Source organism: Belonocnema kinseyi, chromosome 3, assembly GCF_010883055.1.
Source record: "Belonocnema kinseyi isolate 2016_QV_RU_SX_M_011 chromosome 3, B_treatae_v1, whole genome shotgun sequence".
NCBI classification, from domain to species: domain Eukaryota; kingdom Metazoa; phylum Arthropoda; class Insecta; order Hymenoptera; family Cynipidae; genus Belonocnema; species Belonocnema kinseyi.
The window spans coordinates 89,772,925-89,789,148 of NC_046659.1; the positions used below are offsets into that span (position 1 = coordinate 89,772,925).

Below are 16,224 nucleotides of genomic sequence, written 5' to 3' on the forward strand. Positions count from 1 at the left end.
CGGAACCCACCTTAAGCTGTAGGTCCCCCCATCGTGTACTTGACTGCAACCCAGTCCGTCAATGATGGGGTAAAAACGAGGCTTTGTCCAATATGTCTGGGCGGACTGCTCTCATCAGATCACTTGATTGCATTATAAAAATGCGTCCGTGACTGATGATATATACTGGTAGATCCCCGTGCAAAATGATCAAATAAAAATCCAACTCTAACCAAAAATGCCTTCGACATATTGGGCAGTATAAGCCTGTGACAACATTTCGCCACAGAAATATTTTTTAATTCAAAACGACATTTCAAGGAAAGAAAGGCATTTTCAGCTACAATAATTATCTTCAACATATAAATGCTTTTTAATGAACTGAAATAAAAGTGATAGAAATATAAATGAAAGGCAGATAATTTATTGACAAAAAAAATTATATCACGAAGGGTTATAGTAGACAATTTGTAATCACAAATTTTTCTTAAAAGATAGTAATTATGTATTATGTATTATAATCAGTTATTATGACATATGTCATCGAAGAGAACTGCCATTGTTAGCGCTTTTCCCATAAATTACAAAATTAAAGATAATAAAGAGCCTAAAATGAGATTTCGATGTAATCCCTTTAATAAAACAGCTTTTTATAGAAGAACCTCATTGTCGGTAAAGACGTTGGTTATCCAGTTTTGCACTCAGGGTGGCCGTTTTAAGCGAAGAATCAAATTCACGGTCATTTCCAGGTTATTCCCGGTTCGCAAACATTTTTCATGATCAATAAAATTAAACAATTCGAACTCTAAAGCCAAACTTTTTTCCATTTGCAGTAATAAAAATTAACTATAAACTACAGCACACAAATTGTACCTCTTGAATTTTGAACTTTTGAAATTGAGGTTTTAAAGTTTTTTAATAAAAATTTTTTGTTCAATGGCTCAATAATATCCACTTAAAAAATGGAAGGTACTAACAATTTTCAATTGAGCAATTTTAAATGAAATGTAGACAAACTGCAAAATTGAGAATTTTTAACTTTTGAAAATTAATGAATTCAAAGATTCAATTCTATAAATATAAATCTACGTCATGATTTTGAACTCTTTAAATTAAAGAGTCAGTTAACATTGCAATTTTCGAAATTACATTATTTAAATAATTTTAGGATAGAAAAGATGAAAAATGAACAATAATTTTTTTAAACTGAGCACTTCTGAAATTAAAAATTAAATTTTTTTAACTTATGTTGTTTGAACATTCTTGAAAAGCTTCGAATTTTATTTCAAAATCTTGTTAAATCTAGAAGTTGTTTGAAATGCAAGCAAATTTAAAATTATTTTTGAAATGTTTTTCGAACTTCTGAATGTCTTTTCAAATGAATAGAATTTTTTCTAAAATGTTTTTAAAATTTTGCAAATTATAAACATTTTTCTTAAAATCTTCTACATTTTTTCCACAATTTTGTAAATCTTCTCAAATCTTTTTGAATATTCTGTTTAAATAATATTCCAAATTCAATTCTTAAGAAGTTGCTATTTTTTTTTTTAAATCTGCAAAAATCGAAATTTTATTTTAAATTAGGCTGTGGCTATTTGCATCGAAATTTTGATACGACTAGCCGAATTTCGTTGGTAAAAGAAAAGCTTCGTTTAAATTATATGAAATCATTTTAAGTTTTAAATTAATTTTCAATCTTTTCAAAACATGTAAATACCTCTTAAAATTACTCAAATTTCGTCTAGAAATAATAAGGGTACAATTTCTATTTAAACATAAAAATTTAACAATTTCACTTAGACATTAAACCTTTCTTTTTAAATAACAGTTAAAATTCACTGCAGAGCTTGATTATAATCTTCATTTTAATCTGATCATTACTGAATTTTGATACGATCATTGGAGCACCTGTGGAACACTTCATGCAAAAATCAGTAATGTTCTGAATTTTTTCTCATACAAGAAACGCGTTTAATAGACGTGAAATGTTAGCGGGAGAAGAAAGGTTCTCTTACAAAAATAGAAATTACTGTGCTTGACTGTACTAATAAGTCCGTTACTCTCTGGCTTGCACTCACGCATTTGCTTTGGCGGAAGAGGAACGCTGATAGTCGCCGGGCATATGGAAGGAGTTGAGATTATTTACAATGGGTGCATTATGTTTTCTACCGTTTGAAGAAAGAAATGGGCCTGTAGTAAATACATTGTTATTACTTCAACCCCCCCCCCCCCAGTATTAAATAAATAACATAGCTACAACAAAATTATGGATATTGCACGGTAGTTTACCTTCAGACAAGCTGGACACAATAAACTACATTCGTTTTCACTGCGACAATCCCTCAAAAATGCAAAAATAATAAACTTCCAAAAATGTTTAATCTTTTTAATCTTCCGGGCAAACTGTTCACTTTACGGCAACGTTTAATCGAACCTTTTTTATATAGAAGAAGAATTAGAGTATTTTATTATGTAACTATTTTTGCTCTAAGAACAGCCGTTTCCAAGGAAAATCCAAAAACATGAAATGAGCCGCCATCTTGTAAGATGGCGACTCGAGCCCCCCCCCCATTAACTTTCTGAGTTTGAGATATTAGGGATTTCTGCAGAAGTTTCTGTCACTTCTAGATTATGTGCATCCTTATTGGTGCTTAATGGATGAGCACACAATTTTAATTTATCAGTGTGAACTATTTTTGTTTTATTGGGTCCCATTCTAATTAAGGAATTTCTTTCGCCCAACAATTTTTCTAGGACATAGGGTCCATGGAAGTAGGGGTCGAATTTATCTTGCCTCTTGTTTACTCTCAAGTACACTTGTTCTCTCTCATTGAAGTATTTAGGATTAGGTCTTTGATCGTAATATCGTCTAGATTTTTCCTTAGCTAATTGAATTCGGTACCAAGCTAGTGACTGAACATTATCCAATTTCTGAAAAAGTCCCTTTAAATATCCGAGATAAGTCTTATCTGATTCTGAAAGAGTGAAACTATTTGGAATATTTGCCCCTCTTCCGAATACTAACGTGTAAGGAGCAAAACCTGTAGCTTCATGTATGCTAGTGTTATAAGAAAACACAGCAAATCTAAGCCAATCGTCCCAATCAATGATAGTATCGAATTGTCTTAAGCATTCAAATTTGATCCTTGATCAGTGTGAATTACAGTCTGTCAAGTTAAAGCGTGGGTGGCTTTACTCGCAGTCGGTAAGGTGTATCGACATGATTTTGGTGTCAAAATATTAAGAAGAGCTCCCTCTTTCATTTTTTTTTGATTTTACATTTAGTTTGCTTTCAATTCTCATCTTTTTACCACGTTACAAAAAATGAGTTCCGTATACGCTTCGCGCTTCGAGGCTGTGTTCCTTTGTGCCCACCCAAAAGGTCCCAAATTGTCTCACAATCAAGCTGCAAAGTACATGGGAAAATCATCGTCGTTCATCAGCAAGTGGGTAAAGCGGTATAAAGAGACCAAAAATGTTGATGACTTCCCAAATCGTGGTTCTGCCGAGAGAGTACGCGGAAAAACTCGTCGAAAGCATGCCTTCGAGGTGCCAGGCCATCATCGACTCCGGCGGTGATTGGACAAAATACTAACAGAAAAGCATTTTGCTCGACACCTTGACAAATGTAATTCCATGTAGAAACATGCGTTTAAGTAAAATATTTTACCAAAAAAGTTACCCACGCTTTAACTTAACAGACTGTATACGAGGGCAACCGTATCATGAAATAAATTCCTCAGCTAAAGCTAAAGCTATTGTCGCTGAATCAATATTCCTCAAAGGAATCGCATCAGAACATTTTGTAAAATTACACTGAATAGTCAAAATATAAATATTTCCTTTGAAAGATACTGGAAGGGGTCCAACTAAATCAATTTGAATTTAGTCAAAAGGTCCCCTTGGAGTATCAGTGATAATCATGAGTTGTCTAGTCCCAATTCGTTCCAATTTATTTCTCTAACAGATTGTACAAGAACCTTCTATTCTTTGAACGGCAGCCTTCATGTTTTCCCAGTAATAGATATCTCTTACTCTTCAATAGGTCTTTGAGATTCCCTTATGACCTCCTACTACTGATTCATGAAATTCTTTCACTATATCAACCCTCATATAACTAGGGGGAATGATTATTTCTTCCGAACAAATAATTACTAAAAGTCCTGAGTTACCAAAATATTTCCTGATTATTTGTTCTACCGAGAGCCAAGAAAGTTCACCTAAATCATTTCCTTTACTTGAAATTCTTACTGAGGTTATCTGTAAAGCTTGCATAGATTTCTTTGAAGCAATGAGCGCTTCTGAACGTTCTTTTATAATTATTACTTCTTCTCTCTTGTTATTCACAACAAGCCTAAAAATAAATCATCCATTACAATTAAAAACAATAGTTTCACCGGGCTTCGGATTTTCTTTTCGGATATCTTTGATCCGCAAAAGACCCTTAGCCTCTAGACTATCATTTACTTCTGATACTGAATATCCACCAGCAGAGATTAGATGCGCAATATGCCCTTTTCCAAAATGTATCTTATCTTTACTGTAGGATATACAATCCTTTTCCAGGGTTAAGATCTGGCTAACCGGGATACCCATACAGGAACTTGCAGAACTCTCTTCAATTTCACCTACAGTACGTATACTCGTAATAGGATTTTCAATCCAGGCATTGCTTGTCTGGGATCCAGCCAAAGTTTGGGGCGGAAGCATCATCAAATCCAGACATGGGCTAGATACTTGTTTCGTATTTTGAGGCAAACTTTTATTTAAAAGGCCCAAAAACACGGAACCATCAGACTCACACTGCCTACCCCCTCCAGCTTGGGTCCGCTTTCGTTGTAAAGCGTATCGCACTGATATCGAGGTCCCTGTTAGTTCAATTGATTTTTACCCCAATTTCTTTTTCTCTACTTATAAGAGTCATACAAAACAAACGTTCCTATACTACCCCCAGATCTTCATTGCCAGCGTCATCTCTACGAGCATCAACCATATCTACATACGTGCGATCTGCAGTAATCGCAGCAGTTAAGTTGGTGTTTAGCTCAATAGATTCATTTCATTCTGAGGGGTATCTCGATAGAGCGTCAGCATTTGAGTTGAGTTTTCCTGGTTTATACACAATAGTGTAATCATACTCACTCAGCTTTATTATTTATCGAGCTAATCTTGAAACAGGATCTTTGAGTCCATGCAACCAAACTAAGGGTCTATAGTGTGTTACAAAAGTAAAATTGTGCCCAAAAAGATAAGGCCTAAAATGCTTTACATTGAAGACATTGGATAGCAATTCTTTTTCGATAGTAGAATAATTCAATTCAGCACTTTGAAGGGTGCGTGATGCGAAAGCGATAGGTAAGTCTTGTCCTATAGGACCCTGACTTAAAACTCCACCGAGTGCGTAATTCGACGCATCTGTGGTCAAAACAAATGGTTTCTTAAAATCTGGGTACTGCAATATGGCTTCAGTACATATCTTATCTCTAAGAATTTCAAAATCCTCCTGTTGGGTTGAAGTCCAAATAAATTGAAAATTGTCCTTGAGAAATAAATTCAGAGGTTTAGCTATTCTCAGGCTGAAGAGCCAATCCAGCAGATTTTAATCGAGCAAGCAGGGCTCTCAAGTTGATCCAAAATATCAGTTATTTTGGGAAGCGGTTAATCATCACCAACTGGTTTCTCGTTTAAAGAACGATTATCTATAACCATCGTCCACCTTTTATTTCCTTCAGAATCTGATTTCTTGGGTATAATCCACAAAGGAGAATTGTAGGGAGAAACTGAGGGTTTTATTATTCCTGAATTTAATCATTTTTTAGTTTGTTCCCGTATTTCGCCCTTGTGAATAGGAGGATAAGGATATTGTTTAGTATTGATTAGAGTTTCGTCGGTAGTAATTATTTTCTGAGGCAAAATATTTGTAGCGCCTAATTGGTCACCTTCTAAGAAAACTGAGGGGAGTGCTCTGAAAAAATTGGAATAACACTTCCCTGTTCTTCATTATTCAAGTCTGACAAATTCATAACTTTCAAAATTTTCGCGAAACGGGAGGATAAATTTTTCTGTCTAACGGTGGAAAATGAATTTCCAGTCGAACTATATAAAGGTGCTACTAAGTCATATTCCTCAAGTGTCAAAGGCGAATAGTTAAACAAACCTTTTTCGGGGTAGAATTTATAATAAAAAGGTTCGCTTCTCCGTTCTTATTAGGAACTAAAGCCTCTCCAGCAAAAATGCCAGGTCCACAATGAATTTTCCTAACATATCCTTCATTACGTTGAGTTTCAATTAGAGGCAAATGAAATAACTTTTAAGTTCTGGCAGGTATTTGTACAGTGACATGAGAGAGCAAAGAGAAACGATCCACGCCTATGAAAAGTTGATGATTTGGTAAGTTTATAACAGCTCTATGTTGTTTTAAAAATGTTATTCCTATAATTCCATCCTGAAGTATAGAGAAATTCTGTGGAATTATCTGAAAAGCGGTTTCAAGTCCTTTTATCATTAATCTAACTTCTCCAAGAGTAGGTATCATGTCTGATACAATTCCTATTAAATTGAAAATTCATTTCCGATGTATCTCTACAAAAGGCTTTAATCTATTTTCTTTAATTACACTGACATTGGCTCCAGTGTCGATCATAAAAATAGATTTCTCGAAAAGAAAAGCTACATTTTTCAATTCTACTGTAGGGGCTGGTCCATCCTCCCCTAATTCCCTGAGTCTGAGAATAACTCTTTTATTTGAATCTGTTTTAACAGATTCCGGTCTTTTCTTAAGTAAATCATTATTTGACTTTTGATTCCGAAATTTTGGTCTTAATTCTTCACGCTCCAAGGAATGTTTTCTATGGAGTCGACAATCCTTAAAAATATGATTATTTCTGTGACAATAGTGACAACTAGATTCCTCTCTGCTCTTTATAAATTCTTTCTTTGCCAATTCAGGGCAATCGAAATAAAGGTTTGTATCGGGTTTTGTCCTATATTAGAACTCGAAACAGCTTCGGATGCTGTCGTTCCTATATTGTAATCTAAACCACGTACAAAAATTTCCGATTGCTGTAGTTCTGTAAGCTTTACACATTCCAATACCCTCCTCCCCTGGAGTATTTTCCAAAATTTGTGAAACTAATCTATTTAGAGTCAGATTTACTCTTGATTCATATTCGGGATCAGTTTCACCCGGTTTAATTTTGACGTTAGCTAAAAATTGCACAAGTTGACTTATGTCTTCGTTTTGAGAGTAAATTTGATTTAAAGTTCTTAAATTTTCATCAAGAGTGATCCCCCTTCCATCCCTTATATGCTGTCTAGCTTCTTCAATTATTTTTGTTCTGATGAGCATGGTCAAGCATGAAATGTCAGATGGATTAATTAATGAAAGTGCGGCTCTACAATGATAATCAAACATCGTGATGGTCATATTTTTTCCATCAAAAGAGAGAATCATCCCTTGGACTATTTTAGAGATTTTATTAAAGTCACGTGTTCCACTTAAAGCAATTGAATTAGCTGATAAGGGTGTAGGAAGATAGACAGGTGTTTCATGTCTTCTCAAGGGAGAAGTATTTCCGAGATCTGAATTTGTAGGTTGACTAATATCTCTTGTCAAAGAATTTTGAGAAGACTGTAAAGCCTGTATTATCAAGGAGGTTTCAGCCACTGCACCCGGCTCAACAGGGCCCTTATTAATTGAGGAGTTCTGGACAAGAAGGCGACAGGCGCTCGAAAACGAGTAAAAGTATTGTCCAGGCTGTTAGATAGCTCTTGAAAAATGAACCTGAGTCTCTATTCACAGTTTTTCTCTCGGTCTGCAAATTTTTCAGTAAATAAATAAAAACTGAGTTTTTTAAATTGAAAAATCATGTTTTTTCACATTAAACTCGCCGTAAATAATTCGTTTATCAACTAATTAATCAATTTCTTTTGAGTTTTATTCGTGACACTCTAGCGGAGGCTACAGTGTCCAAAAAGGGTCAAAAGTTTCAGCTACGACAAACTTCAAGCGAACGAATTTTCTCGTTCTCGAGCGCCTCTCACCTTCTTGTCCAGAACTCTTCAATTGTTTTTATTTTATTCTCGAACCGGAAGGTTTAGTTTCATCACTGGACGAGAGCGAGGGATCGCTATCCCTAGCCCTTTTTCTCGCTCGCAATTAAAGCATTTTTAATTCCATTAGGCTAGAACTTACTTCAGGTTATAATCCAATTTCGCACTTTATACAATAAGAGCGAGAAAAATAATCACTTCACAGTTTTTTATTAAATTTTCACTCCTTTGAGATGATCTGAAAGTTCGAGCTGAAGTTCCATTTGAAGATCTAGTAGACTTCTGAAAAAATCGTCGAAGTTCTGCAACTCTAAAAGTCCCCTGATGCGTAACGGGTCCGTAATCAGGAACGCTGATCAAAAGTTAGGATTTTTCAAATAAATGAAAATCCTCAAGCCAATGATTGTTAGAGGGATGCCCGGTGGTCTCTTTCGATCATTAACAATTCTGGTGCAATTTTACAACACCCTCTGCTATCGGGAGAAAAACTACCCCAAAACTCTGATAGAGCATCACGGCTTTAGTAAAGAAACTTTTCCCTCTGACATTCACACGTAGCAGTGGGCCAAGTGCAACTCGATCCACCCCTGGATTCACTGGACGAGTTCAATTAAAATAGAAAAGCCCTTTTTCAGTAGAAAAATTACTCTGACTTTTCCATTTTTAAAAACTTTTGATTTTCCTGTTTATTAATTAATTTTGAAATATTCCAATTCCAGAAAACCAGTAGGTATGTGGCTAGGTGAGATACAGAATTTATAACAGCCTTCACGGAGATATACTTTAATGCAGATCCATCCTTCTTCGTTGTCGTAGATGCGGCAAATTTGGAATGGTGGGAAATGCGGATCAGAAAGCACTTCAACTAGTCTCATCAGAAGTGAACTTGGACCAGACATTTTTATATTTGTCACATTACTTCAAAAAAAATATATTAAAAGACCAGAATAATTTACAAATTATTCTCTTTGATTTTCCGTTTCAAAATTAAAAATCCCTTCTTTACAAAATTCAAAACCTTCCCTTTTATTTTAAAAGAAAATTTTCTTTTTAAAAGTTCAAAATTTCTCTCTTCCAGAATTTTAATTACATAAGTATTGTCAACAAAAAAGAAAATACAGAACTTTTCACGAAAACCCAACAAAAAAAATTCTCTGAACTTTCCTTATTATTTTTTGTGAGTTAACTATAGATTTCGATCTGTTTTATCCTGGATACTGTCCAACGTTGAGTGATAAGAATCAGTAACCGCACGAACTGGTCGAGGTTTAAATAACAATCATAATACAATAATTTAGAGAAAAAATGAATTTTTATTTAACTTCAATTTAAATATTGAAGATCCTTTAATGAAGATTAAATGTCCTATTTCGTCGCCGAGAACAGTTTGTTTACACAAATAAGATTTTGTTCAGGTTTAAAATTTTCAAAGTGTTATTTAATTAAAACAATTTTAATTAAATGTTTTCTATTCTCACTCCACTTAAGATTTAGTTCGAATGAAGTCGACCACGGCGAACCGTACCGAATTACCGGAGTAAATAAAGGTTTTTGGACTTGAATTTCGATTAACAATTTAAGAGAAAAATATTCTATGTCCAATTTCAATAGAGAGCGAGTGTCGCAAATTTTTTATTTGAAATACAAACAGAGAGACGCAAATATCTTAGCTTTTTATATGTTCTTGCATATATTTAGAACCTCGGTTTTTACCAAAAAAAGAGTGGGAATTGTCCTTCTAGCCAATAGAATTGCTGACGTCACATAATTTAATGTTAAATTAACCTATCATGATGAGGTGCGTTAAGCGCCGCCCTTATATTTCAAACTAAAATAATGATATTCTAATTCTCAGAAATGCATTTTTACGATGCTCGTCGATTGACGATTTTCTGTCAAATCGCGTTATAGAACATAATTTACGGCGTCTGAGGGGCGCCCTGTCGCTTCAATACTTTGCATGGTACATAATTTATGTATGCTCGCGGCTGAGATCACACGCGCGGTAGGCGGAGATCGCGCGTGTCAAACCTATTTGGATTGATAGATCCACACATGCATATGCATATATAGATCTATCTGAGTGTACGTAGCTATTTAAATGCTGACTTCTAACTCTTTACAACTAGCTATTAGTAGTTATTAATTCAAGGTACAGAGAGAAGTTGTCATGGAATTTCCTATTGTCAATCATAATTAATAATTATTCTTTCTGATAATAACGATCTATTTAAATTTCTAAATATACTGAATTTCTTGTTTCGTTTGAATTATTTCAAATGTATACCGCTCTTCAAACTATTAACTGGTAAGTATTCAGTAATAGGGTGCTAGCGCCCTGACATACTGGTTCTAAAACAGCGCATGCTGTTACATGACTGCACCCGTCCGTGCTTAACATTCGAGATCTCTACGAATCGCGAATATTTATATAAAATAAAATACAGTCACTTCGTTTTTTGGCAAGCTAGTAATTAGGTTAAGGTGTCAAGTATTGGTTCTCTTATCTTATATCTCATGATCACTGGATCTAATATTAAAATAAACCTAACATTTATCTTAAATTTATATTTTTGAACATACGAGTATTTTCAGTGAGGCCAGCCATGAAAAAAATCGTTCCGACGCCCCTGCTCATGATGATTTGTCAATTTCAGATGTCGAATTATAATTCCAAATTGTCAGGTATAGAAATAGATTGAAAATAGAAGTATTGTACATGAATTTACCTATTCCTTAAAAAATAATACATTATTAAACATTATTAAATTTCTTTTATTATTATTGATTTCCCATCAGACTTAAGATCGCTGCACCCGAAATATGTTTGAAATTTAAAAAATTACCTCTGAAGAAGTAGCTTAGCGAAAAAATTTTTTTGTAACAAAAATATTTTATAAACATTTCAAAACTTCATTACTAAACAAATTTTAAATTTAAGAAGTTTTGAAAATTTTGAAACAATGATTAATAAATAACAATTACGAATTGAAAGTTTTTGACATTTAAAAAATATATGTAGAACGAATTTGAATTGAAACCGTGAAAAACGTAAACAATTTTAGATTTGGTAAAATTTTGGAAAAAGGACAATATTTCGAATGAATTGAAAAGGAAGTGAACTTGTATTACTTCTAAATAAAATCGTTTAAAATCGAATAATTTGAAATAGAAAATGTTTGAAATTGACCAATAGGGTTGTTTCGCGATTTTAGATAAAATAATTTTTTAATACATAATTTTTATCTGAATCGAAGGTGCGTTATATTTTTTTTCTTTTGTGTCGTTCAGCAGAAGAAAATTATTAAAAATTGACGGCGGTAAAACACTTATTCAAATTGGTGTCTCGTGGGTGTCACGTGACTCAGAGGTTCTTATTATTATCTATCTATGTGACGATGTGAAACTCATGATAAAAAGGTTTAGGCCACAGTCTGCTGCCAATTCTGACTATTTTGATTTGATAGCCTTATTTGTTAAGGTTTATGTGAGAAAATAGTTCTCCTGTTGTAATATTTGGTTAAAGAGTCAGTAGTATGTTGCAGGAAAACAATAAGTGCAATTATTAACACATTTTAAAATCGTCCACATTTACGAATTGTTCAGTACACATGTTACATTTAAATACTTTTTCAATGAATTCTTCATACAAAAGTTTTTTTTTTAATGCTTTTATAATGTTTATAATGTTTTTAAACAATATTTTACTACTTCTATTTTCGACGTGCATATAACCAAATAAAACATCGGCACAGAAAAAGTTATTTGAGAATCACTGACACGTGAGCTGTGATTGGTGGAAAATCCGACCCCTTTGACGTCAAAGGGGCCCTCCAATCGACATCGTAGTAGAAAATTCATATTTCAACATTAAATTAAAAATAGTTAACAATATTTATAAAATATTTTATGGAGGTTTTTACAATAAGAATTTTATATACTATAAGATCCATTTATTGGAAAAATAATATCTGACTTTGGAAACAACCCTATTTTAAATCACAAGCTCTCAAAATTGAAAAATTTCAGAATCAAATATTGAAAATCGGACAATTTTATCAGAAAGCAGTCGAAATTGTATCACATTTCTAATTCAAAAAGTTCAAAGTAAAATAATTTCATTTGTAATTTAATTATCTCTAAGTTGTTTGATTTTAAATGAAATAAAAAACTTTAAAATTAAATAATTTCATATTAGAATTTTAAAAAGTGGATTATTTAAAATGCAAACAAATTGAAATTATGTGATTTATAATTCAAAGCGTTAAAAATTGAATAATTTAAACTTGAAAAAACTTTGAATTCAAATCATTTTCAATCACAAACAAAATAAATTAGCACTGAACCAATAAAATATTAGTCTGAATACGCACGCCATAATATTTTCTAAATCCAAAAATTTTCTCTTTCAAGAAAATGTACTCGAAGGAAGAAGATACATTTTTCTCAAAATTACCCTTTTTGTGAAAACTTCATATTTTTGGATTTAGAAGTCCACGGCTTTATTTTAAAAATTCAACTTTTTGTCTTTTTTTTATTGAAAATTGATTTTATTAAATAAAACTTTAACCATTCCATTTTTTAATAAAAATAGATATTTTTAGTCTAAAAATTTAACTATTCGATTATAAATTTACGTATTTCGCTAAAAATCCGTCTTTTTTGGTAACAAAAAAATCTTTTATGTTGAAAATTCGAAGATTTGTTTAAAAGTTAATATATCTGCCCTTGAGCTTCAATGTGGGCAGGACGAAAGAATGAACTATTTTTTTTTTATTTTAAATTTATGTATTTTTTGTTTCAATTATCAACTATAATATTCTTCATTAGGAGTTATTCTTTTTGGTTAAAGATGGTTTTTGTTTAAAATTAATTTTTTAAACTGAAAATTTAGCCATTCCTTTTTTGATTGAAAATTTACATTTTTTAGTCAAAAATTTAACTATATGGTTGAAATTTCATGTATTTTGTTAAATAGTCGCCTTTATTTGTACAATGTGAATCATTTCAGATGAAAATGTATCTTTTGGTCAAATTCAACTGCTTTCGTTTAAACAATAAAAATATTCTTTGAATCAAATAACAACAGTTCTTTATTTAAAATTGAAATCTTTTTGGTTTAAATATAAAATCTTACATTTTTTAAAACTTATCTGTTTTCTTTATTTTTATACTTGGTTGAAAATTGGACTACTTTGTTTGAAAATCATTTTTTCGTTACAGATTAATGATTTTACTTTAAAATTCATCTCTTGGGTTAAAAAATGAACCATTCATTTTTAATTAAAATTTAGCTTTTTAGCATGAAATAAAACTAATTGATTAAAATTTAATTTTTTTGTTGTTGTAAAAATCGTCTGTATTAGCCAAAAATGAATCTTCTTTGCGAAAAACTTATTTTTTTTAATTTGAATATTTAACTACTATAACATAAACTTTATATATTATATTTAAAGATATTAAATACCTAATTATAGAGAATTAAGGTTTTATATTTTGATTTTAGTGATTTCTTGTTTGCATTATAAAATAGCTGAAATTTGAAATAAAGGAAAAGTTCTAAATTCAAAATGACATCCGGAAGTTTAATTCGATAAAATGAAAGATATACTGGGCAGGTTCATTGACAGATTGACAGTTGCATTTCAGTTAAATAATGCGACATGTATTTTGAAACACAAATTGAAGAATAATACCTTCCACACAGTGCAACATAAAAAATAACGCTCAAAACTGTACCATAAATAAAATCGTGTCTGATATAAATAATAAAAATTCGGATTCGCATACGCAACTATAAGAAAGGGTTATTAATACTTAACGCCATTGCAGTAACTGATTGAGCCGCAATTGAAGGAAGCCTAACAAGCCATTTGCCCTTAAAGCGTGAAAAGTTGTGATGCAGTCGTATTTTGTCAGCAATTGAGCCTTGGAGAACAGTTCGGAATCAGGATCCCATCACATTGACGCACATCAGTTTAATTTCTGTCAATGTTTACACCCTTTTTTTAAAACAAACACACTTCTCTACACTTTTAATGCGTTAGTTACCTGCTTAGACGCAGCGGCTCGGCTCTAATCAGCGTGGTTTTGTTCGAAAATTCGGGAGATATCCCATTCACAATGGAATTGGTTGCGATACTTTAAGCGAATGACCATCGGTGCCCGAAATCGCATCGCTGTACGATACATTTCCCTCTCAATCATGATGGTTTCCGCGAACTCACCAATCATTCAGCTAATTATCCGCGTGCTGTTCCGTCATTTTGGCGCTCTTATTATTTCGCCAATAACAGGCGAGAGATTCATCGCCATGTCTTACGTAAATTAACTACCGCCATTAGCATATTTTACTCTCGGCATTATTCGAAGCTACCTCGTGAAAAATTAATTTTTTGTTATTTATTGAAGATACATTATTTTAATTGAAGCTAATGAAAATTAACTCTGAAATATTTAGCTCTCTTCCTGATTATTATATTTTTCATATTAATATATAAGTGTTATCTGTAAACATCAAATATTAAAAAAATGTTTTAATATCATTTAAAAATTATTAATTTTTCTTTTCTATTTTAGGTACTATTTCATTGGCCATTTTTTAACAGAGACGTCCAACATTTTTAAGTTTTCCTTTGATATAAGTACTTTATTGAGCTATTTTTAGAAGTTATTTAATCATTTTTAAAAAATTTGACAATAGTTGGGACTTAAAATAGTTAAGTTTTTGCCAACCACCTAGTTATTGTTATTTAAATTTTTTTATGTTTTAACTTCAAGGATGTCTCACAATAATTTTGAGGCCAAAGACATAATCAAACATTTGTATACTTTTTGAGAAAAAATTTGAACTGAGATAAACATAGCTAAACGTCTGATTTTTTTATTATTTGTTTATGAATATGCTAAGACTATTCTGAAACCAAAGCAAATAAACGTTTGATCGTTAAAAAAAATGTTTTTATAAGCCTTTTTAAAAATTATTTTAATGTGCCTTTGTATATTGTCTCGAACCGTTTACTTTGGCATTCAAAAAAGGGGTTTTCATTAAACATTTTGCTTTTTGAAGAAATAAAAAGTTCTAGTTCTTATTTATTAACTCCTATACTGTGTTAGTAGGTCAAAATTACCATTAAATACTACTTTTTATTGAAGTTTTAATAAAAAAAATTTATAATTTAATTTATCGTTTTCCGAAAATAAATAAACTCTGGAGCATCACAGGCGAAATTTACCTCTTTTTTGGATGCTAAGGAATTTTTTCAGCCAAAAATATTCAACTTTTAAGTTGTTTTTGAGCTATTTTCTGGAGTTATTTCCACTATACTCTTATGAAAGAGAATATAAAAATCCATAATTGAGTTTTCTCAAAAATGGGCAAGGCGATTATTTTTGGTTTCAAAATGATATGGAGGTAACCCAGAAGTGCATAGAGAAAAAAATCGAAAAGTGCACACTAGGGCGAAGGGAGAATGATCGAATTAATCTAATCGCTTAAGCTGAGCAACAAATATTTGTGGGTTGACATCCGAAAAAAAGTAAAAAATAAATTTTAAAATCGGTTAATATCTTCTGTTCCCTTTTTTTATTTGAAAATTAAAATTGATTAAAATTCCGAAAAATATCCCCATTGCTTCGAAAATTATGGAAAATTTTTGTGCTGTACAGTTTTTGCTAGCGAATAATTATAAAAAATTATAGATTGAATCAAAATTTTTTGCTTAATTCAGGATTTTTTGAAAATTACCGAAAAACATGGTTTTTTTTAATTGAGTCCTATGCACACATTTAAAAAAAGTTTAATATGTCGAACCTGAAATTTCTTCAACTTCAATTAAGAAAACACACTGTAATTTTGTTTTTTCGGAAAAAAAATTTGTAGTGGTCTTTCCAGGCTCCAAAGATCGTCAATTTTACGTTTTTTTAACGCTTTTGACAACTTTCTTAGTGGGGTGGGGTTTTAATGCATGGGGGAGACATTTGTGAATTGCATCCCGTTTTTCAGTGAATAGCTAGTCAAGAGTTCAGGAAAGAATTTTTTAGATTTATTGGAGGGCGGGCAGATTTTGTATGCCGATATATGCAATAAAATATATGCCCACCAATAAATCTAAAAAATTCAGCTTATTTCTAGGAAAATATCGTTTTGCCGTAATAGCACTATCCTTTGTTGCGTCTGAAAGCTTGGTCTAA

General features: G+C 32.0%; 1 long non-coding RNA gene across 1 annotated transcript in view; it reads right to left on the reverse strand.

The window, feature by feature from the left end:
* Positions 1 to 14,227, reverse strand: part of LOC117169486 — a 23,679-nt gene extending 9,452 nt beyond the window's left edge. The window contains exons 1-2 of the long non-coding RNA XR_004466662.1: positions 14,083 to 14,227; positions 13,854 to 14,016 (exon numbers count right to left, since the gene is read on the reverse strand). This is a non-coding gene — a long non-coding RNA (uncharacterized LOC117169486). The remainder of the gene's footprint in view (positions 1 to 13,853; positions 14,017 to 14,082) is intronic.
* Between the last annotated feature and the right edge of the window lie 1,997 nt (positions 14,228 to 16,224).